The sequence below is a fragment of the Oncorhynchus nerka genome, linkage group LG7 (assembly GCF_034236695.1).
Source record: "Oncorhynchus nerka isolate Pitt River linkage group LG7, Oner_Uvic_2.0, whole genome shotgun sequence".
In the NCBI taxonomy this organism is placed as follows: Eukaryota; Metazoa; Chordata; class Actinopteri; order Salmoniformes; family Salmonidae; genus Oncorhynchus; species Oncorhynchus nerka.
The window spans coordinates 73,034,869-73,058,226 of NC_088402.1; the positions used below are offsets into that span (position 1 = coordinate 73,034,869).

At 47.9% G+C, this 23,358-nt stretch overlaps 1 pseudogene; it reads right to left on the minus strand.

Annotated features, from left to right (window-relative positions):
* Positions 1–23,358, minus strand: part of LOC115132833 (membrane-associated guanylate kinase, WW and PDZ domain-containing protein 3-like) — an 86,374-nt pseudogene that overhangs the window by 16,776 nt on the left and 46,240 nt on the right.

The following is a 23,358-nucleotide window of genomic DNA, read 5'->3' on the forward strand; positions in this document are numbered from 1 at the left end:
TTCGTGGGTGTTTAGTGTGTGTTAGTGTGCACATACAGTATGTACGTGTGTTGCTGGATGTGATGATAGCTAGATTATGGCATGCATGCCATTAGGATTAGGGATTGATTGAGATCTACTCTCTATGGGAGATCACAGAAAAATCCCACCACTATAATCCAGCTCCAGAGAGAGAGAGAGAGAGAGAGAGAGAGAGAGAGACTTATCTGGTAGATGTGAACACGTGCTACAGTATAATACCAACTATAGTCACATGCTTTTTACAGTATAACAATACTAAATACTAAATATAGTGTTTACATTCTAGTGAGTATTGTAACAACAACAACAACAAGAATAATGTGATTCTGTGGGCTGACATATCTGAGCAAAGTTACAAAGAGAGATGGATTATTCTCAAACTGCCTAAACAAGCCACATTTAAACCAGGTTAAAAAACCCAGACCAAGGTCAAGTACAGTGAGGAGAGAGAGTTTACAGGAGTCCAATTTTCACAGTCTGCAAGTATTTAACAGTGTGTAGCTAATAGCTTTTAAAATGTTTTGCCTATTAAACATCCGGCTTTAACGCTCAATAATCCACAATTCAATCTGTTGCAAACATAAAGCCAAGACTCATTTCTGTTTAATTGACATTTACATTTACGAGGAATCCGGCTTTAATGCTCAATATTTTAATGTCAACATTGGCAAAGTTATGATACCCTTTAAGAAGCAAATGTAACATATTCCTTGGAAGGAAGTGTAAAACTGTGTAAAACTTTTCAAAAAGGATAATAATCTCTCTGTATATTGTCCCCTCCCTCCCTCCTACCTGTGTTGAGAGCTCCAGGTCCCCCTGGCGTGATGCTGTAGACCTGGAGAAACTCCCTGGCTCTGCTGCCCCCCACGATGTTGAAACCAAACCCCCCGGGACCTTTAGAGAGGCATATGTGGATAGAGAAACCCCTCAGCTCCCCTGGCTGGTCTGTGAACCCTGGTACTGAGAAAACGAGAAGGAGGGAGGGAAAGAGAGTGGGAAAAGATAAGGAAAGGAGTAAAAAGTGCAAAGAAGCACAGAGAGAGAGAGCGACAGAGGTTTTGTGCAATTGGCAGGTAAAGAGGAAATAAAGGTCACCATGAAGAGGTTGAGAGAAAGACAGAGAGACAGAGAAAGGTTGCACCCTGTATGTGTGTGAATGAGTGAACTGTTTAGAATGTGCCGTTCAGAGCTGAGTTAAGAGACGCACAACACTGACAACTGAAAACTCATGGCCCGATGGCACTTAGTGCAAAACGTTTAGAAATAAATAGACATGCAGGCAAAGGTTTTTTTCCTCCCTGTCATAATGGCCCACAGAGAAGATTCAAACCTCTTGAAAAGGAAATAAACTCTCTGCCTGATCTGTATCACCTCCTGCTGGTTAAAACAGTGAACTGCAACCCACTAATATTTTGATGCTTTACCCATGATATTCTGGCAGATGGGGCTCTAATTGCTATAATCAGCTATATTGGTCAAACGTTGTTGTATTAGGTTGTTTTATCTGTGAATCACATGACACAATTATGATCGAAGGTTGTCAGTGTCATGCCCAACACATGGCCTCTGTCATCCACTGCAGAACGGACCTGTGCCAGTGGTTCCTCCTAGCTTGCCGTTATGGGGTTAGGGATTAATCACTACACAGTATCTCAATTCTACTAAAAGCTCATTTAATTTCATTTGAATCTATTAACAGGGTCGCTGTGCCTATGTTCCTGTAGTTCCCATCTTATTAACGTACAGTCTATCATTAGGCAGCTCAATGGTTAAACGCTCTAGCACTGTTTCCATAATTATAGAGTGGGAGAGAGCTCACATTGGTTCTTGTCGAGCATCGTTTCTCTGCTGCTCTGAGCACGACGATCCTGCCAGCTGGTAGTCTTGGAGTAATGGCTAAAAGAGAGTGACAGACAGGCCACTTCAAAGTCACCAATCAACCACCACCATGGTGATGCTATATAACAGTATTTACAAGTCAACATCCTTGACCAGAAACAACCTAAAACATACAAGAGAGCAGTCTATCCACGTAGAACTGAATAGAATAGTCACTTTCTTTCTTTTGTATTTATTTCTGTAAAGTGTGGTGTGACCTTGTCAAATGCACTTTGAATAAATTGTGATTTGATTCACTCACTCTGTGTAGAAAGGCTCTCCTGAGTTGCTGAAGGCCTTCTTCCAGTTTTTAGACATCACTGCTGGCACCCTGGCACTGGTGCTGCCATGACCGTTCTCCATGGCGCTGCCATACCCTCTTGACCGGCAGGGGGACAGGGAGACGGGATGGGCATTGCTGATACCCGCTGATCCACCTGGAACGTCAATGAAGACGACAGACAAAACACTGAAAACGAGTGTTTGACACGTTATTAAAGTTATTCTCAGTTTACAGTCAGTGAAAATAGAACCCTTGAATAATCTCTGGAATCATTGAAATTGTCTACACTGAACTTAGTTTACAGCTAGCTTTAAAGCCACATTTCCAAATCCAGACCCATTGAGTCTAGTGTAAAAAAAAAAGAAGCAAAAAAGCAAGGCATGCATTCCATACATTACAGTACAGCACAGGGTCTATGCAAACAGCTTTATCTCAACCCTCCTGTCCTTTAGAATGTACGTGGGAGGATGTGGCCTGCTGCATACCCAGAGCTGCAGTCAGAGCCAGTCCAGCCAACACTCCGTTCAGCACCACAAGGCCATGCGATAGATGACTCAGCAGCACAGGTCAGGACCATAGACAACTCCCTGTTCCCTGCCTACCACACAGCCTGCCTCTGGTCAGCTTGACCCTCCTCTGGAGCAAGTCCAGCGATCAATGTGGCCACAGCCCCGCATAGAGCCAGAAGCATACTAATCATGCTAATCATTGATTCATTTGTCCATCAAAAACTCTGAGGTACAGAAGGACAATGCAGTCTTTACAGTCTTTACAGTAGCTGCAGGCCACCATACCTGGCACACATTTTGAAAACTTAAAATCACAAAAAGGTTTCAAATTCAAATAATTTACTACAACTACTGTTACTACTACTACTTATACTATGCTTACTATGACTGCTACTACTAATACGCACTATATATGACTGTAGTAAATTGGTCACCCATATAGTCTTACGGGAGAGCAGCCTGTCTTTGGTAAACCTGCCTGACAGGCCAGAGACCTCCTCACTGTTCTCCTCTTCCTCTGCTGCTTTCTCCAGGTTGCTAAGCGACTTGCTGCGTGTCCGAAAGTTCCGAAGCCGGTTGCGGTGTTCCCGGTAGGTGATGGGAGGGCTCTCTGGACCGATGTGTACTGGCCGTGGGGTGCCGTAGTAGTTCCCTGAGAGATGGAAGAGAAAGTGAGTTGATAAGCCACAACGTTATTGTTAGAATCATATTTGTACTGTTGGTCCTTGGTGCCAAGAAAGAATGAGCGTAGAGATGGAGATCCCAAACACACATCTGAAAAGGCTATCACTATACGAAATATAGAATATACAGTCAATCCTAAATATTATGATGGAGGTGTTCCAGTGCAGTGCATTCATCACATAGATTACCATCCACCCTTAGGATCAGTAAAGTCTACTCTATTTTCTCCTTCAATTATATCCTTCTGTTGTGGAAGCTATAATACAAATCAAATTACTTAAATGTATTCCTCCAGCTCATGCAGTCAGAGCAGGGTAAGGAGATAAGGAGAAACATTAGATTGCTGTTGTACTCAGGGGGTGTCTTTTTAATCAGAGAAAGCAGTCCAACTTTAACTCTCCCGGGGTGGAGAGACTGAGACCTGTTCAAGACCTGGTGTCATTAACTACATGGAAATAATAAGGCCTCTGAGAAAATGTTTCTATCTACCATGCATGAGAGCACCAGCAGTTCTGTGTGATATCTCACTCCTGAGTAAGACCTTTACCTTTAAACAGGTCAACATTCACAAGGCCGCGTGGCCGACGGATTACCAGGACACGTACTAAGAGCATGCACTGACCAGCTTGCGGGTGTCTTCACTGACATTTATAATCTCTCCCTGACCCAGTCTGTAATATGTGCATGTTTCAAGCAGACCACCATAGTCCCTGTGCCCAAGAACGCCAAGGTAACCTGTCTAAATGACTATTGCCCCACAGCACTCACATCGGTGCAATGAAATGCTTTGAAAGGCTGGTCATGGCTCACATCAACACCATCATCCCAGAAACCCTGGACTCACTCCAATCCGCACACCGCCCCAACAGATCAACGGATGACGCAATCTCTATTGCACTCCACACTACCCTCTCCCACCTGGACAAGATGAACATCTACAGTATGTGATAATGCTGTTCATTGACACCAAGCTCATCACTAAGCTCAGGACCCTGGGACTGAACACTGGGCTTCCTGACAGGCTTCCTCTAGGTAGTGAGGGTAAGCAACAACACACCCTGTGTTGATCCTCAACACGGGGGTCCCTCAGGGATGCGTACTTAGTCCACTCCTTTACGCCCTGTTCACCCACGACCGCGTGGCCGCACACGACTCCAGCACCCTCATTAAGTTTGCTGACGACAAGGCAGTGGTAGGCCTGATCACCGATGACGAAGAGACTGCCTATAGAGAGGTTGTCACTGACCTGACAGTGTGGTGGTAGGACAACAACCTCTCCCTCAACATGGGAAAAACAAAGGAACTGATTGTGGATTACAGGAAATGGAAGGCCAAGCACTCCCCCATCCACATCAACGAGTTTGAGTTTGAGTTTATTTTTATTTTTACAGGGACAGTACACATGAATCAACATTTCAGTAAAAGTGCCGGTTTTAGCCAGCCGGCTCATTTTAAACCGCAGTCCCTGGGCAGGTTGTTAAAAACAATTACAATAACAATACAGACAATCAATGAGCAGTGAGGCTGTAGTGGAGCGGGTCTAGAGCTTCAAGTTCCTTGGTGTCTACATCACTAAAGAATTAACATGATCCACACACACCATCACAGTCGTGAGGCTGAAAAGGAGGCTGAAATGTTTTGGCATGGGCTCACAGATCCTCAAACAGTTGTACAGCTGTAGCATTGACAGCATGTTGATTGGCTGCATCACCGCTTGGTATGGCAATTCTTGGCATCCGACCGCAAGGCGCTACAGAGGGTAGTGCGTACAACCCAGTACATCACTGGGCCCTAGCTCCCTGCCATCCAGGACCTCTATACCAGATGGGGTCAGAGGAAGGCCCTAAAAATTGTTAAAGACTCCAGCCCCCAAGTTATAGACTGTTCTCTCTGCTACCGCACAGAAAGCGGTACCGATGCACCAAGACTGGAACCAATAGAACCCTAAACAGCTTCCAACTCCAAGCCATAAGACTACTAAATAGTTAACCAAATAGCTGCCTGGACTATCTAGATTGGCCCTTTTTGCACTAACTCTTTTGACTCGTCAAATACACCACTGGTACTGTTTATCATCTATCCTGTTGCCTAGTCACTTTACTCCTACCTATATGTATATAAACTCAGCAAAAAAAGAAACGTCCTCTCACTGTCAAATGCGCTTATTTTCTGCAAATTTAACATGTGTAAATATTTGCATGAACATAACAAGATTCAACAACTGAGACATAAACTGAACAAAACTAACAGTCAGTATCTGGTGTGTCCACCAGCTGCACTAAGTACTGCAGTGCATCTCCTCCTCATGGACTGTACCAGATTTTGGAGTTCTTGCTGTGAGATGTTACCCTACTCTTCCTCCAAGGCACCTGCAAGTTTCCCGACATTTCTGGGGGGAACTTCCGATCCAACAGGTCCCAGACGTGCTCAATGAGATTGAGATCCGGGCGCTTCGCTGGCCATGGCAGAACACTGACATTCCTTTCTTGCAGGAAATCATGCACAGAACTAGCAGTATGGCTGGTGGCATTGGTCATGCTGGAGGGTCATGTCAGGATGAGCCTGCAGGAAAGGTACCACGTGAGAGAGGAGGATGTCTTCCCTGTAACGCACAGCATTGAGATTGCCTGCAATGACAACAAGCTCAGTCCGATGATGCTGTGACACACCGCCCCAGACCGTGACGGACCCTCCACCTACAAATCGATCCCGCTCCAGAGTACAGGCCTCGGTGTAACGCTCATTCCTTCATCGATAAACACAAATCCGACCATCACCCCTCACTTTTTGCCAGTCCTGTCTGGTCCAGCGACGGTGGGTTTGTGCCCATAGGCGATGTTGTTGCCGGTGATGTCTGGTGAGGACCTGCCTTACAACAGGCCTACAAGCCCTCAGTCCAGCCTCTCTCAGCCTATTGCGGACAGTCTGAGCACTGATGGAGGGATTGTGCGTTCCTGGTGTAATTCGGGCAGTTGTTGTTGCCATCCTGTACCTATCTTGCAGGTGTGATGTTCGGATGTACCGATCCTGTGCGGGTGTTGTTACACGTGGTCTGCCACTGCGAGAACGATCAGCTGTCCGCCCTGTCTCCCTGTAGCGCTGTCTTAGGCTTCTCACAGTACGGACATTGCAATTAATTTCCCTGGCCACATCTGCAGTCCGCATGCCTAAGGCACGTTCATGCAGATGAGCAGGGACCCTGGGCATCTTTCTTTTGGTGTTTTTCAGAGTCAGTAGAAAGGCCTTTTTAGTGTTCTAAGTTTTCATAACTGTGAACTTAATTGCCTACCATCTGTAAGCTGTTAGTGTCTTAATAACCGTTCCACAGGTGCATGTTCATTAATTGTTTATGGTTCATTGAACGAGCATGGGAAACAGTGTTTAAACCCTTTACAATGAAGATCTGTAAAGTTATTTAGATTTTTACGAATTATCTTTGAAAGACATGGTCCTGAAAAAGGGACTTTCCTTTTTTTGCTGAGTTACCTCAATTACCTCGTACCCCTGAACATCGACTTCGTACTGGTACCCCGTGTATATAGCCAAGTTATCGTTACTCATTGTATACTTATTCCTTGTGTTATTATTTTTCTATTTTTCTCTCTACATTGTTGGGAAGGGCCCGTAAGTCACAATTTCACTGTTAGTCTACCCTTGTTGTTTACGAAGCATGTGATGAATAACATTTAATTTGATTTGTATGAGTGACATTCACCAGCCATGAGACTGCCTGGTAACTGAGGCTGTGTGTATTGGTTTGTGGGTTGTGGGTTAGTACTCTAACCCTATACTGTATATAAACTATCATCATTATCTATCTGCAATATACAGTATACAACTTATAGTGCATTGATCACGAAAGAATGTATGTGAAATGACAATGCATTTGAGGCCAGAGAGAGATGACTGGGTGAATGAGTACCAACCTGGGCCTCTTCTCTGCTCACCTTTGAATTTGCCGCTCTCCAGCAGCGCTGCTGACTCTTCCAGAGAGAAGAACTCTTCTATGGAGACAAAGTTGTAGTCCAGCCCAGAGATCTCCCCATCACGGGGCAGTCTGGTCGTGCCTGGAGAGGGGTCGATGACAACAGACGAACAGAGCATTACACATCCCAGTCTGTCTCCACTGTTCACATATACTCCTAATGAAATGAAACTAAGTAATGAAACTGATACTGTATATAGCATTTGCAACTAGGATATGTAGACTCCAGCTTTTCCTTTTATTTTATAAAGATGAAAGGGAGGTAGGTTCATTATTAAATTAACGCTTATTTGTGAGTTGCATGTTACTTGCTTGTAAACCTTTCTAAACCTTAGCGAAACCAGGCTTCCCCAAAAGATTGACCAATACATTATAAAAATATATATACTGTATAATTTATGTTTCATCTCACTATGTTGTAGAATTTTCCTTCATTTCACAAGAGGCTGAATGTACAGTATCTCACTGGAGAAAGCATCCGAGCGAGCAAAACAGTGCCCCTCTGTCTCTGTATGTGTAACCCATCTATCTGATGCTGTCTAGTCAAAAATAGTATTATTTTGTTGCTGCCAGTAGCATTGAATGCAAGGGAAGCTAGCGAGCATTTGGCCTCCCTTGATAAAAAAAGTATAAAATAATAACCAATCAGCACTGAGCTAAACTGAGTGAGCTCAACTGTGAATGGTCCTGGAGCTCAAAAAAAGTAAAGCTAGTTTGGATTTACACCAATCATATCACAACAAAAGCCAAACGTAATTTACAGAAAAACGAATTGTTGCATCGCATTCATTCTAGCTAGCAAAATTGGCCCTTTCCTAAATTAGCCATGGACGGAGATAGAGATCTGGATTTGAGGTTTTACTTAATAATCCGTACTGGCCAATGATTATAACAGAGATTCTGATCCAACCATAAATTCATACTGAATGATAGGATAGAAGTTCAATATGTAGCTAGATGTAGTAGGCTGATGTTAACTAGCAGGCTTATCGTTGCCCATGAAAGGAAGTTAGGCTAGCGAGAAAGCATTTTATTCAGGACAACAAAAACTAAAAGCATGTAGCCTACTGAATGGCAGAGTCATAGACCGTATTGGTGACATTAACGAGAAGAGGAGGGTGAGTCAACATGTTTTTTCTACTGCACACACACACACACACACACACACACACACACACACACACACACACACACACACTCACACACACACACACACACACACACACACACACACACACACACACACAGAATCAGTAGTCTACCATGGAGAGACAGATCATATTTAGCTTAAGTTGAGATTGGACTAAATTGTTTTTGGGGTATTTTAATTGTCACTGTATCAGACTAGGCAAAAAAAAAGAATGTTGTTTAGTAGTCCGAAAATATCGTAAACATTAACTTGATTGACCATGCTGTAGGTCATGTAACTGTATGTTACATGCAATATGCTTTGTGGACAGATGGTTTTGTGATGAAACAAAGGTGTGGTTGAATTTATTCAACACTGTGTCATCTTATTGTCTCGGCCTTTAGGCCTATATATCACGGTGTCAAGGCATATGAACTGACAGATTATAGAACAAACAACGCAATTAACACATAGTTTTTAATATAGCTTTTTTTCCTGGCTTGGCTTCTTCAGTACTGTACCCACACGTCGGTACTGTCCAAACAGCAAGCCAAGGTCAAATCCTTGTCCTTCTCCTGGCAGTGTGGGGCCAGGAGGAGGACAAACCCAGTTACTCCATAAAACATATGATTAATGCACTGCCGTCTCACCATCAGGGAGGGCACAGCACTCCACACTACAATGACACACACAGGCAGGAGAGAGCACACAGATGCACACACTCATACACACACACACACACACACACACACACACACACACACACACACACACACACACACACACACACACACAGATCACACACTCCCACACACCTATCCTCTTTATACCCTGAAAGCCTGTTAATAGGTCCCAATCAGCAACAGAAGATGAGGCTCTGTCTGTAATGAAAAATTCTGATAGCAAATCTGATCGCAAAAGAGTGTGTACGTGTATGCATGTGTGTGTGTGTGTGTGCGTGTGCGTGCGTGTGTGCATGCGCGTGTGTGAAGGATGAGGCTGGGACTCATTACCCATGACCTTCTCTGAGATATATATGACAAGTCAGCAGGAGATAGCTGGGATTATTGACATATTCCTCCATGCATCTCCATTCAGGCCCCCCCACCGATCCCACTGGGCCAGGCAGACAGACAGAGAGAGAGAGGGAGAGAGATAGCAGGAGTGTTAGTAGAAGGGTAATTAAACACCAAGACACAACTGTCAATCAAAGACAGACCATGATCAACTCCAGAACTGACCATCACGTAACCAAATGGAAAATAATCCAGTGCAAGTGCTTTTTCCATCTCTGAGTCATTTAGAATTCATGGAGGTCTTCCCTGACATTGAATCATCCTATATACAGTCAAGGGCAGATACCATATACCAATGCACTGATGATGCCTCTAGGGGTGGGGTGGGAGGACAAAGGCATATGTACAAACAGTTCCTAGAAGAGCGCATCATACAGTATCTAGTTCCCAAATGAATAATGATAACTTTGTGTCTGTGTTATAACAACCCATAGAGACATTAGGTAGCCAGCTGTTTACTGCACCTCCCCCCGGCACGACCACATACCTGCTTTTCATTTTATTCTGCCGCTAAATTATTGATAAATGACCTGCGTTTACTTAATTCTGTTCAGCATTTCATATGAGCATTGTCCTGCTCATAGTCACTGTGTAAACATTTTCCTTGCCAGTGGCAACAGAATGCAGAGTACAGTAGAGTACACAGTGTGTTTTAAATGGTGAGAAGTGCAAATCAAAACTACATTTGAATCAATCATTTTTCAGGTCCCCTATGAACAAAATTAAATGCAGTGATGCTATGCACATTCACTTCACTGTTCAAATAGAAATTAACACATTTGTTTAGCATTCTGCTTTCTTCTGGAAAATGTGAAGTCCAAGATGGACAAAGGGGGCGTTGTTGGGGCTGTGTTTCTGGACCTAAGGAAGGCTTTTGATACTGTTAACCATGAGATTCTCATCACAAAATTGTCCAAGTTCAACTTTTCCCCCGATGCCTTGAGATGGATGAAATCATACCTTGAATGCAGAACTCAGTGTGTCAGAGTGAGCAATGAGCTGTCGCCCACTCTTAGCTATGATGTGGGCGTGCCCCAAGGGTCAATACTGGGGCCCCCCCTGTTCAGCCTGTACATTAATGATCTGCCTTCTGTCTGTACTGGGTCTGAAGTTCAAATGTATGCAGATGATACAGTGATATATGTGCATGCAAAGAGCAAACAACAAGCTGCACAAGAACTCACTACTGTAATGGTCCAGGTTACAAAGTGGTTCAGTGACTCATGTTTGCATCTCAATGTGAAAAAAACTGTCTGCATGTTCTTCACAAAGAGGGCAACAGATGCTACTGTGCCAGATGTCTGTGTGTCAGGGGAGAAGCTCCAGGTGGTATCTGATTTTAAGTACTTTGGCATCATACTTGATTCCAACCTCTCTTTTAAAAAGCTTGTGAAAAAGGTAATTCAAATAACCAAATTCAACCTAGCTAATTTCCAATTTATACAAAATTGTTTGACTACAGAGGTAGCAAAACTGTACTTCAAATCTATGATACTCCCGCTCTTAACATACTGCTTGACTAGTTGGGCCCAAGCTTGCTGTACAACATTAAAACCCATTCAGTCTGTCTACAAACAGGCTCTCAAAGTGCTTGATAGGAAGCCCAATAGCCATCATCACTGTTACATCCTCAGAAAGCATGAGCTCCTGAGTTGGGAAAATCTTGTGCAATACACCGACGCTTGTCTTGTATTCAAGATCCTAAATGGCCTGGCTCCCCCTCCACTCAGGATTTTTGTTAAACAGAAAACCCAAACATGTGGCAGCAGATCCACAAGGTCTGCCATGAGAGGTGACTGTATAGTTCCCTTAAGGAAAAGCACCTTTAGTAAATCTGCTTTCTCTGTGAGAGCTTCCCATGTCTGGAATACACTGCCATCAGACACACATAACTGCACCACATATCACACTTTCACAAAATGCATGAAGACATGGCTAAAGGTCAATCACATTTGTGATCATAATCCCTAGCTGTGTATTGCCGCTTTCCATGTTGTCTGTTGTCTGTAGCTTGTGAGGTGTGGAAACACTTTGTTGCTTTTATGAATTTTGTCTTGTTGCTTTTTGTTCTATGTTGCTCTGTCTGTATGCTACGTCTTGCTTGTCCTATGTTGCTCTGTCTGTATGCTACGTCTTGCTTGTCCTATGTTACTCTGTCTGTATGCTACGTCTTGCTTGTCCTATGTTGCTCTGTCTGTATGCTACGTCTTGCTTGTCCTATGTTGCTCTGTCTGTATGCTACGTCTTGCTTGTCCTATGTTGCTCTGTCTGTATGCTACGTCTTGCTTGTCCTATGTTGCTCTGTCTGTATGCTACGTCTTGCTTGTCCTATGTTGCTCTGTCTGTATGCTACGTCTTGCTTGTTCTATGTTGCTCTGTCTGTATGCTACGTCTTGCTTGTCCTATGTTGCTCTGCGTGTATGCTACGTCTTGCTTGTCCTATGTTGCTCTGCGTGTATGCTACGTCTTGCTTGTCCTATGTTGCTCTGTCTGTATGCTACGTCTTGCTTGTCCTATGTTGCTCTGTCTGTATGCTACGTCTTGCTTGTCCTATGTTGCTCTGTCTGTATGCTACGTCTTGCTTGTCCTATGTTGCTCTGTCTGTATGCTACGTCTTGCTTGTCCTATGTTGCTCTGTCTGTATGCTACGTCTTGCTTGTCCTATGTTGCTCTGTCTGTATGCTACGTCTTGCTTGTCCTATGTTGCTCTGTATGTATGCTACGTCTTGCTTGTCCTATGTTGCTCTGTCTGTATGCTACGTCTTGCTTGTCCTATGTTGCTCTGTCTGTATGCTACGTCTTGCTTGTCCTATGTTGCTCTGTCTGTATGCTACGTCTTGCTTGTCCTATGTTGCTTTGTCTGTATGCCAAGTCTTGCTTGTCCTATGTTGCTCTGTCTGTATGCTACGTCTTGCTTGTCCTATGTTGCTCTGTCTGTATGCTACGTCTTGCTTGTCCTATGTTGCTCTGTCTGTATGCTACGTCTTGCTTGTCCTATGTTGCTCTGTCTGTATGCTACGTCTTGCTTGTCCTATGTTGCTCTGTCTGTATGCTACGTCTTGCTTGTCCTATGTTGCTCTGTCTGTATGCTACGTCTTGCTTGTCCTATGTTGCTCTGTCTGTATGCTACGTCTTGCTTGTCCTATGTTGCTCTGTCTGTATGCTACGTCTTGCTTGCCCTATGTTGCTCTGTCTGTATGCTACGTCTTGCTTGTCCTATGTTGCTCTGTCTGTATGCTACGTCTTGCTTGTTCTATGTTGCTCTGTCTGTATGCTACGTCTTGCTTGTTCTATGTTGCTCTGTCTGTATGCTACGTCTTGCTTGCCCTATGTTGCTCTGTCTGTATGCTACGTCTTGCTTGTCCTATGTTGCTCTGTCTGTATGCTACGTCTTGCTTGTCCTATGTTGCTCTGTCTGTATGCTACGTCTTGCTTGTCCTATGTTGCTCTGTCTGTATGCTACGTCTTGCTTGTCCTATGTTGCTCTGTCTGTATGCTACGTCTTGCTTGTTCTATGTTGCTCTGTCTGTATGCTACGTCTTGCTTGCCCTATGTTGCTCTGTCTGTATGCTACGTCTTGCTTGTCCTATGTTGCTCTGTCTGTATGCTACGTCTTGCTTGTTCTATGTTGCTCTGTCTGTATGCTACGTCTTGCTTGTTCTATGTTGCTCTGTCTGTATGCTACATCTTGCTTGTCCTATGTTGCTCACTGCTCAATGACTGTCTGTATTGTAATTGTTTTTAATAACCTGCCCAGGGACTGCGGTTGAAAATTAGCCGGCTGGCTAAAACCGGCTCTTTTACTGAAACGTTGATTAATGTGCACTGTCCCTGTAAAAATAAAATAAACACAAACTCAAATCTTTAAAAAAGTATTACAAACAAGAGCCACTTATTTGAAAAGGCAATACATCAAATTTGAATATAATATGATGCGACTTCACACTATAAGGCCACTGTTGACTACATTTACACACCATTCACTCCATTCTGGGATCTACAGTTGGTAATTAGCTTCATTTAACTCAACGGTTTTACGTTAGTATAAATCATGTCATTTTAGGAGCAACACAGCTCCTGAAAGGGGTGACACTGAGCAACTGTTGCACTTCACTCCTTAGGCTGAAGTTTTAGCCAAAAGCACTATCTATTCTTCCACCATGAAAAACAATACCACTATGTTTCAAACCAAGCATGGGAGGTATAAGGTCCAATAAAATAGTGTCAGTTGAGTTGACTTGCTTACTTGTGTTTTTGCAAGTGGGCAAATTTGGTTTAAACGTTGTTCCAATGTTTATCTGTGTCAGTAGCCTATAAGAGGGAGAGCAGCAGCAACATCTTACTGTGTCATCCATCTCCTGCAGATCAGAGGATTACACAGCCACAAGCTGAGCTTGCTGCCTCGCTGTCACTCCAACTTAGAGCCAGGCAGGAAGTTGTGTCACAAGTCTATCTCCACACAACTCTACCATCATAAATGCTGAGTATATTTATAGTACAGATACTAAAAATGAATAGACTAAGATCAAACTGATCCATCATCCTCCAACCCAATCTAGCCAATTAGTAACTGGATAAATGGAATTGTTGTGTAAAATGGCTTGGAGAATATGTGTGCCTGTTTTATGTGTATTTTTTTATGTCACGGTGTTCAAAGCTCAAAGACACAGAATGTCTTGTTGTTGTCTTACGTATTCTTGGGAGTGACCTGCGTCTTGCTCTTTCAACGAATCAGAGAGACACGTACTCGAAGGGCTGACTGGTCTGGCAGACTGTTCCACATGACCTACTTTCTGGCTAAACGAGAGATCAAACTCTCCATCGCTGCAGGGCTGGCCAGGCTACGGCCAGCCAGGGTGGTCTGTGCCCAGCCAGCCAGACAGACTAATGACTGTGTAAGAGACACAACATGACACAAGCCAAACATATCAGACAGAAATCCACACCATAGTCCTTTCCAGTCCACTCTCACGGTGACATCATTCAGGCCCTTAGAGAAAGGTTTATTAAGACAGCAACAGATGCTCCATACTATATACCCAAGAGACTTTGTCAAATGTTTTGGATAACTTTAAGATTAAAACACATCTGAAATAAAAAGAAAAGGGAATATGTTACCAAACAAGAAGGAGAGACCAGACATATGTCTCTGTGAATTAGCATAAAGACAGAAAAAGCCACCGATACGGGCCGGAGAGTATTCTACGCGAAGGAGAGAAACTGCCACTCCGGATAAAGTATAACAATACAGACAGTAGCCATGGAAATGTTCTAGGGAATATTCCTCTTATCACCTAAACTTGTCATGTTTGGCTGATGAAACCAGGGTAACAACTCCATTTTAAAATCTACTCAACACATCTTCCATTTGCATACATTGTCACAGAGGTGTGGCAAAACAGCTTCCCTGGGCTCTGATTGTGATTGCACACCAATTAACACAGTTCTCATGGTGACAGCCATGTAGGTCTCTAAATCGAAATGAATGTGTGAGATAAGGAACTTGTTGAAGTGATGAAATGTTGAGATGTGATGTCCAGCATAAGTAATGAGCATCAACATACTAATTCCTATTTCCATTATTAAATGGAAAACCTGTAATGGAATTACATGTTACAGCTACAAGGGGGGTTACAAGGTAGAGATACAGGGGCACAGATATTAGAGTCCCAGCAGATTTAGAAGGCATAGCTGCAAGGGACTTAAAGGGGACTTGCAGGTTGCAGCAACAGGGGACCGTAACGGGGCACAGCTAGAGGGAGAAGTAGAGGGCACAGCTAGAGGGAGAAGTAGAGGGCACAGCTAGAGGGAGAGGTAGAGGGAGAGGGCACAGCTAGAGGGAGAAGTAGAGGGCACAGCTAGAGGGAGAGGGAGAAGTAGAGGGCACAGCTAGAGGGAGAGGTAGAGGGCACAGCTAGAGGGAGAAGTAGAGGGCACAGCTAGAGGGAGAGGGAGAAGTCGAGGGCACAGCTAGAGGGAGAGGTAGAGGGCACAGCTAGAGGGAGAAGTAGAGGGCACAGCTAGAGGGAGAAGTAGAGGGCACAGCTAGAGGGAGAGGTAGAGGGCACAGCTAGAGGGAGAGGTAGAGGGAGAGGGCACAGCTAGAGGGAGAGGTAGAGGGCACAGCTAGAGGGAGAAGTAGAGGGCACAGCTAGAGGGAGAAGTAGAGGGCACAGCTAGAGGGAGGGGGAGAAGTAGAGGGCACAGCTAGAGGGAGAGGTAGAGGGCACAGCTAGAGGGAGAGGTAGAGGGAGAGGTAGAGGGCACAGCTAGAGGGAGAGGTAGAGGGAGAAGGAGAGGTAGAGGGCACAGCTAGAGGGAGAAGTAGAGGGCACAGCTAGAGGTAGAGGTAGAGGTAGATGGAGAGGTAGAGGGCACAGCTAGAGGGAGAGGTAGAGGGAGAAGGAGAGGTAGAGGGCACAGCTAGAGGGAGAGGTAGAGGTAGAGGGAGAGGTAGAGGGCACAGCTAGAGGGAGAGGTAGAGGGCACAGCTAGAGGTAGAGGTAGAGGGAGAGGTAGCGGGCACAGCTAGAGGGAGAGGGAGAGGTAGAGGGCACAGCTAGAAGGAGAAGTAGAGGTAGAGGGAGAGATAGAGGGCACAGCTAGAGGGAGAGGTAGAGGGAGAGGTAGAGGGCACAGCTAGAGGGAGAGGTAGAGGGAGAGGTAGAGGGCACAGCTAGAGGGAGAAGTAGATGTAGAGGGAGAGGGAGAGGGAGAGGTAGAGGGCACAGCTAGAGGGAGAAGTAGAGGGTACAGCTAGAGGGAGAGGTAGAGGTAGAGGGAGAGGTAGAGGGCACAGCTAGAGATAGAGGTAGAGGGAGAGGGAGAGGTAGAGGGCACAGCTAGAGGGAGAAGTAGGGCACAGCTAGAGGGAGAGGTAGAGGGAGAGGGAGAGGGCACAGCTAGAGGGAGAGGTAGAGGGAGAGGGAGAGGTAGAGGGCACAGCTAGAGGGAGAGGGAGAGGGAGAGGTAGAGGGCACAGCTAGAGGGAGAGGTAGAGGGAGAGGGAGGAGAGGTAGAGGGCACAGCTAGAGTAGGAGAGGAGAGGGAGAGGCAGGAGAGGAGAGGTAGAGGGAGAGGGAGAGGTAGAGGGCACAGCTAGAGGGAGAGGTAGAGGGAGAGGGAGAGGTAGAGGGCACAGCTAGAGGGAGAGGGAGAGGGAGAGGTAGAGGGCACAGCTAGAGGGAGAAGTAGAGGGCACAGCTAGAGGGAGAGGTAGAGGTAGAGGGAGAGGTAGAGGGCACAGCTAGAGGGAGAGGGAGAGGGAGAGGGAGAGGGCACAGCTAGAGGGAGAGGTAGAGGGAGAGGGAGAGGTAGAGGGCACAGCTAGAGGGAGAGGTAGAGGGCACAGCTGGAGGGAGAAGTAGAGGGAGAGGGCACAGCTAGAGAGAGAGGTAGAGGCCACAGCTAGAGGGAGAAGTAGAGGGCACAGCTAGAGGGAGAGGGAGAGGTAGAGGGCACAGCTAGAGGGAGAGGTAGAGGGCACAGCTAGAGGGAGAGGTAGAGGGCACAGCTAGAGGGAGAGGTAGAGGGAGAGGGCACAGCTAGAGGGAGAAGTAGAGGGAGAGGGCATAGCTAGAGGGAGAGGTAGAGGGCACAGCTAGAGGGAGGAGTAGAGGGAGAGGGCACAGCTAGAGGGAGAGGGAGAGGTAGAGGGCACAGCTAGAGGTAGAGGTAGAGGAAGAGGGAGAGGTAGAGGGCACAGCTAGAGGGAGAGGTAGAGGGCACAGCTAGAGGGAGAGGTAGAGGGCACAGCTAGAGGGAGAAGTAGAGGGAGAGGGCACAGCTAGAGGGAAAGGTAGAGGGCACAGCTAGAGGGAGAAGTAGAGGGCACAGCTAGAGGGAGAGGTAGAGGGCACAGCTAGAGGGAGAGGTAGAGGGAGAGGGCACAGCTAGAGGGAGAAGTAGAGGGAGAGGGCACAGCTAGAGGGAGAGGTAGAGGGCACAGCTAGAGGGAGGAGTAGAGGGAGAGGGAGAGGGCACAGCTAGAGGGAGAGGGAGAGGTAGAGAGAGGTAGGGAACACAGCTAGAGAGCGAGGTAGAGAACACAGCTAGAGTGAGAGGTAGAGAGAGGTAGAGGACACAGCTAGAGAGAGGGGTAGAGGGCACAGCTAGAGTGAGAAGTAGAGGGAGAGGGCACAGCTAGAGGGAGAGGTAGAGGGCACAGCTAGAGGGAGAAGTAGAGGGCACAGCTAGAGGGAGAGGTAGAGGGCACAGCTAGAGGGAGAGGTAGAGGGAGAGGGCACAGCTAGAGGGAGAAGTAGAGGGAGAGGGCACAGCTAGAGGGAGAGGTAGAGGGCACAGCTAGAGGGAGGAGTAGAGGGAGAGGGAGAGGGCACAGCTAGAGGGAGAGGGAGAGGTAGAGGGAGAGGGCACAGCTAGAGGGAGAAGTAGAGGGCACAGCTAGAGGGAGAGGTAGAGGGAGAGGGCAAAGCTAGAGGGAGAGGTAGAGGGACACAGCTAGAGGGAGAGGTAGAGGGAGAGGGCACAGCTAGAGAGAGGTAGAGGGAGAGGGCACAGCTAGAGGGAGGTAGAGGAGAGGGAGAGGGCACAGCTAGAGGAGAGGTAGAGGGAGGGAGAGGGCACAGCTAGAGGGAGAAGGAGAGTCAAGAGAGGCACAGCTAGAGAGAAGGAGAGAGGGCACAGCTAGAGAGAGAGGAACACAGCTAGAGAGAGTGAGGTAGAGGAGAACACAGCTAGAGTGAGAGGTAGAGAGAGGTAGAGAACACAGCAGAGAGAGAGGTAGAGAAAGGTAGAGAGAGAGAGAGAACACAGCTAGAGAGAGGTAGAGAGCACAGCTAGAGAGAGGTAGAGAACACAGCTAGGAGAGGGTAGAGAACACAGCTAGAAGGAGAGGTAGAGAACACAGCTAGAGAGAGAGGTAGAGAGAGAAGTAGGAACACAGCTAGAGGGAGAGGTAGAGACAGCTAGAGGGAGAAGCTAGAGGGCACAGCTAGAGGGAGAGAAGTAGAGGGCACAGCTAGAGGGAGGGGGCAAGAGAGGGCACAGCTAGAGGGGAGAGGTAGAGGGCACAGCTAGAGGGAGGAGTAGAGGGAGAGGTAGAGGGCACAGCTAGAGGGGAGAGGTAGAGGAGAAGGAGAGGTAGAGGGCACAGCTAGAGGGAGAAGTAGAGGGCACAGCTAGAGGGTAGAGGTAGAGGTAGATGGGAGAGGGCACAGCTAGAGGGAGAGGTAGAGGGAGAAGGAGAGGTAGAGGGGCACAGCTAGAGGGGAGAGGTAGAGGTAGAGGGGAGGTAGAGGGCACAGCTAGAGGGAGAGGTAGAGGGCACAGCTAGAGGTAGAGGTAGAGGGAGAGGTAGCGGGCACAGCTAGAGGGAGAGGGAGAGGTAGAGGCACAGCTAGAGGGAGAAGGAGCACAGCTAGAGGGAGAGGGAGAGAGGGAGAGGGGCACAGCTAGAGGGAGAGGTAGAGGGAGAGGCAGAGGGCACAGCTAGAGGGAGAGGTAGAGGAGAGCACAGAAGGAGGGAGAGGCACAGCCAGAGAGTAGAGGGACAGGAGAGGGAGAGGTAGAGAGGCACAGCTAGAGGAGAAGTAGAGGGAGAGCTAGGGAGGTAGAGGCACAGAGAGGGAGAGGTAGAGGGAGAGGTAGAGGGCACAGCTAGAGTAGAGGTAGAGGGAGAGGGAGAGGTAGAGGGCACAGCTAGAGGGAGAGGTAGGGCACAGCCAGAGGGAGAGGTAGAGGAGAGGGAGAGGAGAGGCAGAGGGAGAGGGCACAGCTAGAGGGAGAGGTAGAGGGAGAGGGAGAGGCAGGGGGCACAGCTAGAGGGAGGAGAGGGAGAGGGAGAGGTAGAGGGACAGCTAGAGGGAGAGGGAGAGGAGAGGGAGAGGGAGGAGGAGCTAGAGGGAGAGGTAGAGGGAGAGGTAGAGGGGAGAGGGCACAGCTAGAGGGAGAGGTAGAGGGAGAGGGAGAGGTAGAGGAGGGAGGCACAGCTAGAGGGAGAGGGAGAGAGGCACAGCTAGAGGGACAGTAGAGGGAGAGGGAGCCAGAGGGAGAGGTAGAGGGCACAGCTAGAGGGAGAGGTAGCCAGAGGGAGAGGAGAGGGCACAGCTAGAGGGAGAGGTAGAGGAGAGGGAGAGCTAGAGGGACAAGTAGAGGGAGAGGGAGAGGGAGAGGGAGAGGGCACAGCTAGAGGGGAGTAAGGTAGAGGGACAGCTAGAGGTAGAGGAGAGGGCACAGCTAGAGGGAGAGCAGAGAGAGGGCACAGCTAGAGGAGAGGTAGAGGCCACAGCTAGAGGGAGAGGTAGAGGGCACAGCTAGAGGGAGAGGGAGAGGGAGAGGGGCACAGCTAGAGGGAGAGGTAGAGGGCACAGCTAGAGGGAGAGGTAGAGGGCACAGCTAGAGGGGAGAGGTAGAGGGAGAGGGCACAGCTAGAGGGAGAAGGGAGGTAGAGGGCACAGCAGAGGGGAGAGGTAGAGGGAGAGAGAGAGGTAGAGGAGAGGGCACAGCTAGAGGGAGAGGGGAGAGTAGAGGCACAGCTAGAGGGAGAGAGGTAGAGGGAGAGAACACAAGAGGGAGAGGTAGAGGGACAGCTAGAGGGAGAGGTAGAGGGCACAGCTAGAGGGAGAAGTAGAGGAGAGGGCAACAGCTAGAGGGAAGGTAGAGGGCACAGCTAGAGGGAGAAGTAGAGGGCACAGCTAGAGAGAGAGGTAGAGGGCACAGCTAGAGGGAGAGTAGAGGAGAGGGCACAGCTAGAGGGAGAGGTAGAGGGAGAGGGCACAGCTAGAGGGAGAGGTAGAGGGCACAGCTAGAGGGAGGGGAGAGGGAGAGAGGAGGGCACAGCTAGAGGGAGAGGGAGAGGTAGAGAGAGTAGAGAACACAGCTAGAGAGAGAGGTAGAGAACACAGCTAGAGTGAGAGGTAGAGAGAGTAGGGCACAGCTAGAGGGAGAGGTAGAGGGCACAGCTAGAGGAGAAGGGACAGCTAGAACACAGAGGGAGAGGTAGAGGGCACAGCTAGAGGGGAGGTAGAGGGTAGAGGGCACAGCTAGAGGGAGAAGAGAGGGCACAGCTAGTGGGAGAGGTAGAGGGCACAGCTAGAGGGAGAAGTAGAGGGCACAGCTAGAGGGAGAGGTAGAGGGGGAGCTAGAGGGTAGAGAGGAGAGGGAGAGGGCACAGCTAGAGGGAGAGGGAGAGGGAGAGGTAGAGGGAGAAGTAGAGGGCACAGCTAGAGGGAGAGGTAGAGGGAGAGGGCAAAGCTAGAGGGAGAGGTAGAGGGAGAGGACACAGCTAGAGTGAGAGGTAGAGGGAGAGGCACAGCAGAGAGAGGTAGAGGAGAGGGCACAGCTAGAAGGAGAGGTAGAGGAGAGGGCACAGCTAGAGGGAGAGGTAGAGGGGGGCACAGCTAGAGGGAGAGGTAGAGAGGCACAGCTAGAGAGAGAGAGGAGAGAACACAGCTAGAGAGGAGAACACAGGTAGAGAGTGAGAGGTAGAGAACACAGCTAGAGTGAGGAGGTAGAGAAGGTAGAGAACACAGCTAGAGAGAGAGGTAGAAAGGTAGAGAGAGAGAGAGAGAACACAGCTAGAGAGAGGTAGAGAGAGGTAGAGAGAGGTAGAGAGAACACAGCTAGGAGAGGTAGAGAACACAGCTAGAAGGAGAGGTAGAGAACACAGCTAGAGAGAGAGGTAGAGAGAGGTAGGGAACACAGCTAGAGAGTGAGGTAGAGAACACAGCTAGGTGAGAGGTAGAGAGAGGAGAGAACACAGCTAGAGAGAGTAGAGAGAGGTAGAAGGTAGAGAGAGAGAGAACACAGCTAGAGAGAGGTAGAGAGAGGTAGAGAACACAGCTAGAGAGAGAGGTAGAGAACACAGCTAGAGAGAGAGGTAGAGAGAGGTAGGGAACACAGCTAGAGAGAGAGGTAGAGAGAGGTAGAGAACACAGCTAGAGAGAGAGGTAGAGAGAGGTAGGGAAACACAGCTAGAGGAGAGGTAGAGAGAGATAGAACACAGCTAGAAGGAGAGAGTAGAGAACACAGCTAGAGAGAGGAGAGAGAGAGGTAGAGAACACAGCTAGAGAGAGGTAGAGAGGTAGAGAAAGGTAGAGAGAGAGAACACAGCTAGAGAGAGGTAGAGAGAGGTAGAGAGAGGTAGAGAACACAGGTAGAGAGCGAGGTAGAGAACACAGCTAGAGTGAGAGGTAGAGAGAGGTAGAGAACACAGCTAGAGAGAGGTAGAGAGAGGTAGAGAGAGGTAGAGAACACAGCTAGAAGGAGAGGTAGAGAACACAGCTAGAAGGGGAGGTAGAGAACACAGCTAGAGAGAGAGGTAGAGAACACAGCTAGAGAGCGAGGTAGAGAACACAGCTAGAGTGAGAGGTAGAGAACACAGCTAGAGAGAGGGGTAGAGGGCACAGCTAGAGTGAGAAGTAGAGGGAGAGGGCACAGCTAGAGGGAGAGGTAGAGGGCACAGCTAGAGGGAGAAGTAGAGGGCACAGCTAGAGGGAGAGGTAGAGGGCACAGCTAGAGGGAGAGGTAGGGCACAGCTAGAGGGAGGGCACAGCTAGAGGGAGAGGAGAGGGCACAGCTAGAGGAGAGGAGAGGTAGGAGGGAGAGGGCACAGCTAGAGGGAGAGTAGAGGGCACAGCTAGAGGAGGTAGAGGAGAGGGCAAAGCTAGAGGGAGAGGTAGAGGAGAGGACACAGCTAGAGTGAGAGGTAGAGGGAGAGGGCACAGCTAGAGAGAGGTAGAGGGAGAGGGCACAGCTAGAAGGAGAGGTAGAGGGAGAGGACACAGCTAGAGGGAGAGGTAGAGGGAGAGGGCACAGCTAGAGGGGGAAGTAGAGGGCACAGCTAGAGGGAGAGTCAGAGGTAGAGAACACGGCTAGAGAGAGAGAGAACACAGGTAGAGAGCGAGGTAGAGAACACAGCTAGAGTGAGAGGTAGAGAGGTAGAGAACACAGCTAGAGAGAGAGTAGAGAAAGGTAGAGAGAGAGAGAGAACACAGCTAGAGTGAGAGGTAGAGAGAGGTAGAGAGAGGTAGAGAACACAGCTAGAAGGAGAGGTAGAGAACACAGCTAGAAGGAGAGGTAGAGAACACAGCTAGAGAGAGAGGTAGAGAGAGGTAGGGAACACAGCTAGAGAGCGAGGTAGAGAACACAGTTAGAGTGAGAGGTAGAGAGAGGTAGAGAACACAGCTAGAGAGAGGTAGAGAGAGGTAGAGAAAGGTAGAGAGAGAGAGAGAACACAGCTAGAGAGAGGTAGAGAGAGGTAGAGAGAGGTAGAGAACACAGCTAGAGAGAGAGGTAGAGAACACAGCTAGAGAGAGAGGTAGAGAACACAGCTAGAGTGAGGTAGACACAGCTAGAGAACACAGCTAGAGAGAGGTAGAGAACACAGCTAGAGAGAGAGGTAGAGAGAGGTAGGGAAACACAGCTAGAGAGAGGAGAGGGGCACAGAGAGAGAGAGTAGAGAACACAGCTAGAAGGAGGTAGAGAACACAGCTAGAGAGAGGTAGAGAGGTAGAGACAGCTAGAGAGAGAGAGAGAACACAGCTAGAGAGAGGTAGAGAGAGGTAGAGAACAGGCAGAGAGAGAGAGAGTAGAGAACACAGCTAGAGTGAGAGGTAGAGAGAGGTAGAGAACACAGCTAGAGAGAGAGAGGTAGAGAGAGTAGAGAACACAGCTAGAGAGAGGTAGAGAGGTAGAGAACACAGCTAGAGAGAGGTAGAGAACACAGCTAGAGGAGAGAGGTAGAGAACACAGCTAGAGAGAGAGGTAGAGAGAGGTAGGAACACAGCTAGAGAGAGAGTAGAGAACACAGCTAGAGAGAGGTAGAGAACACA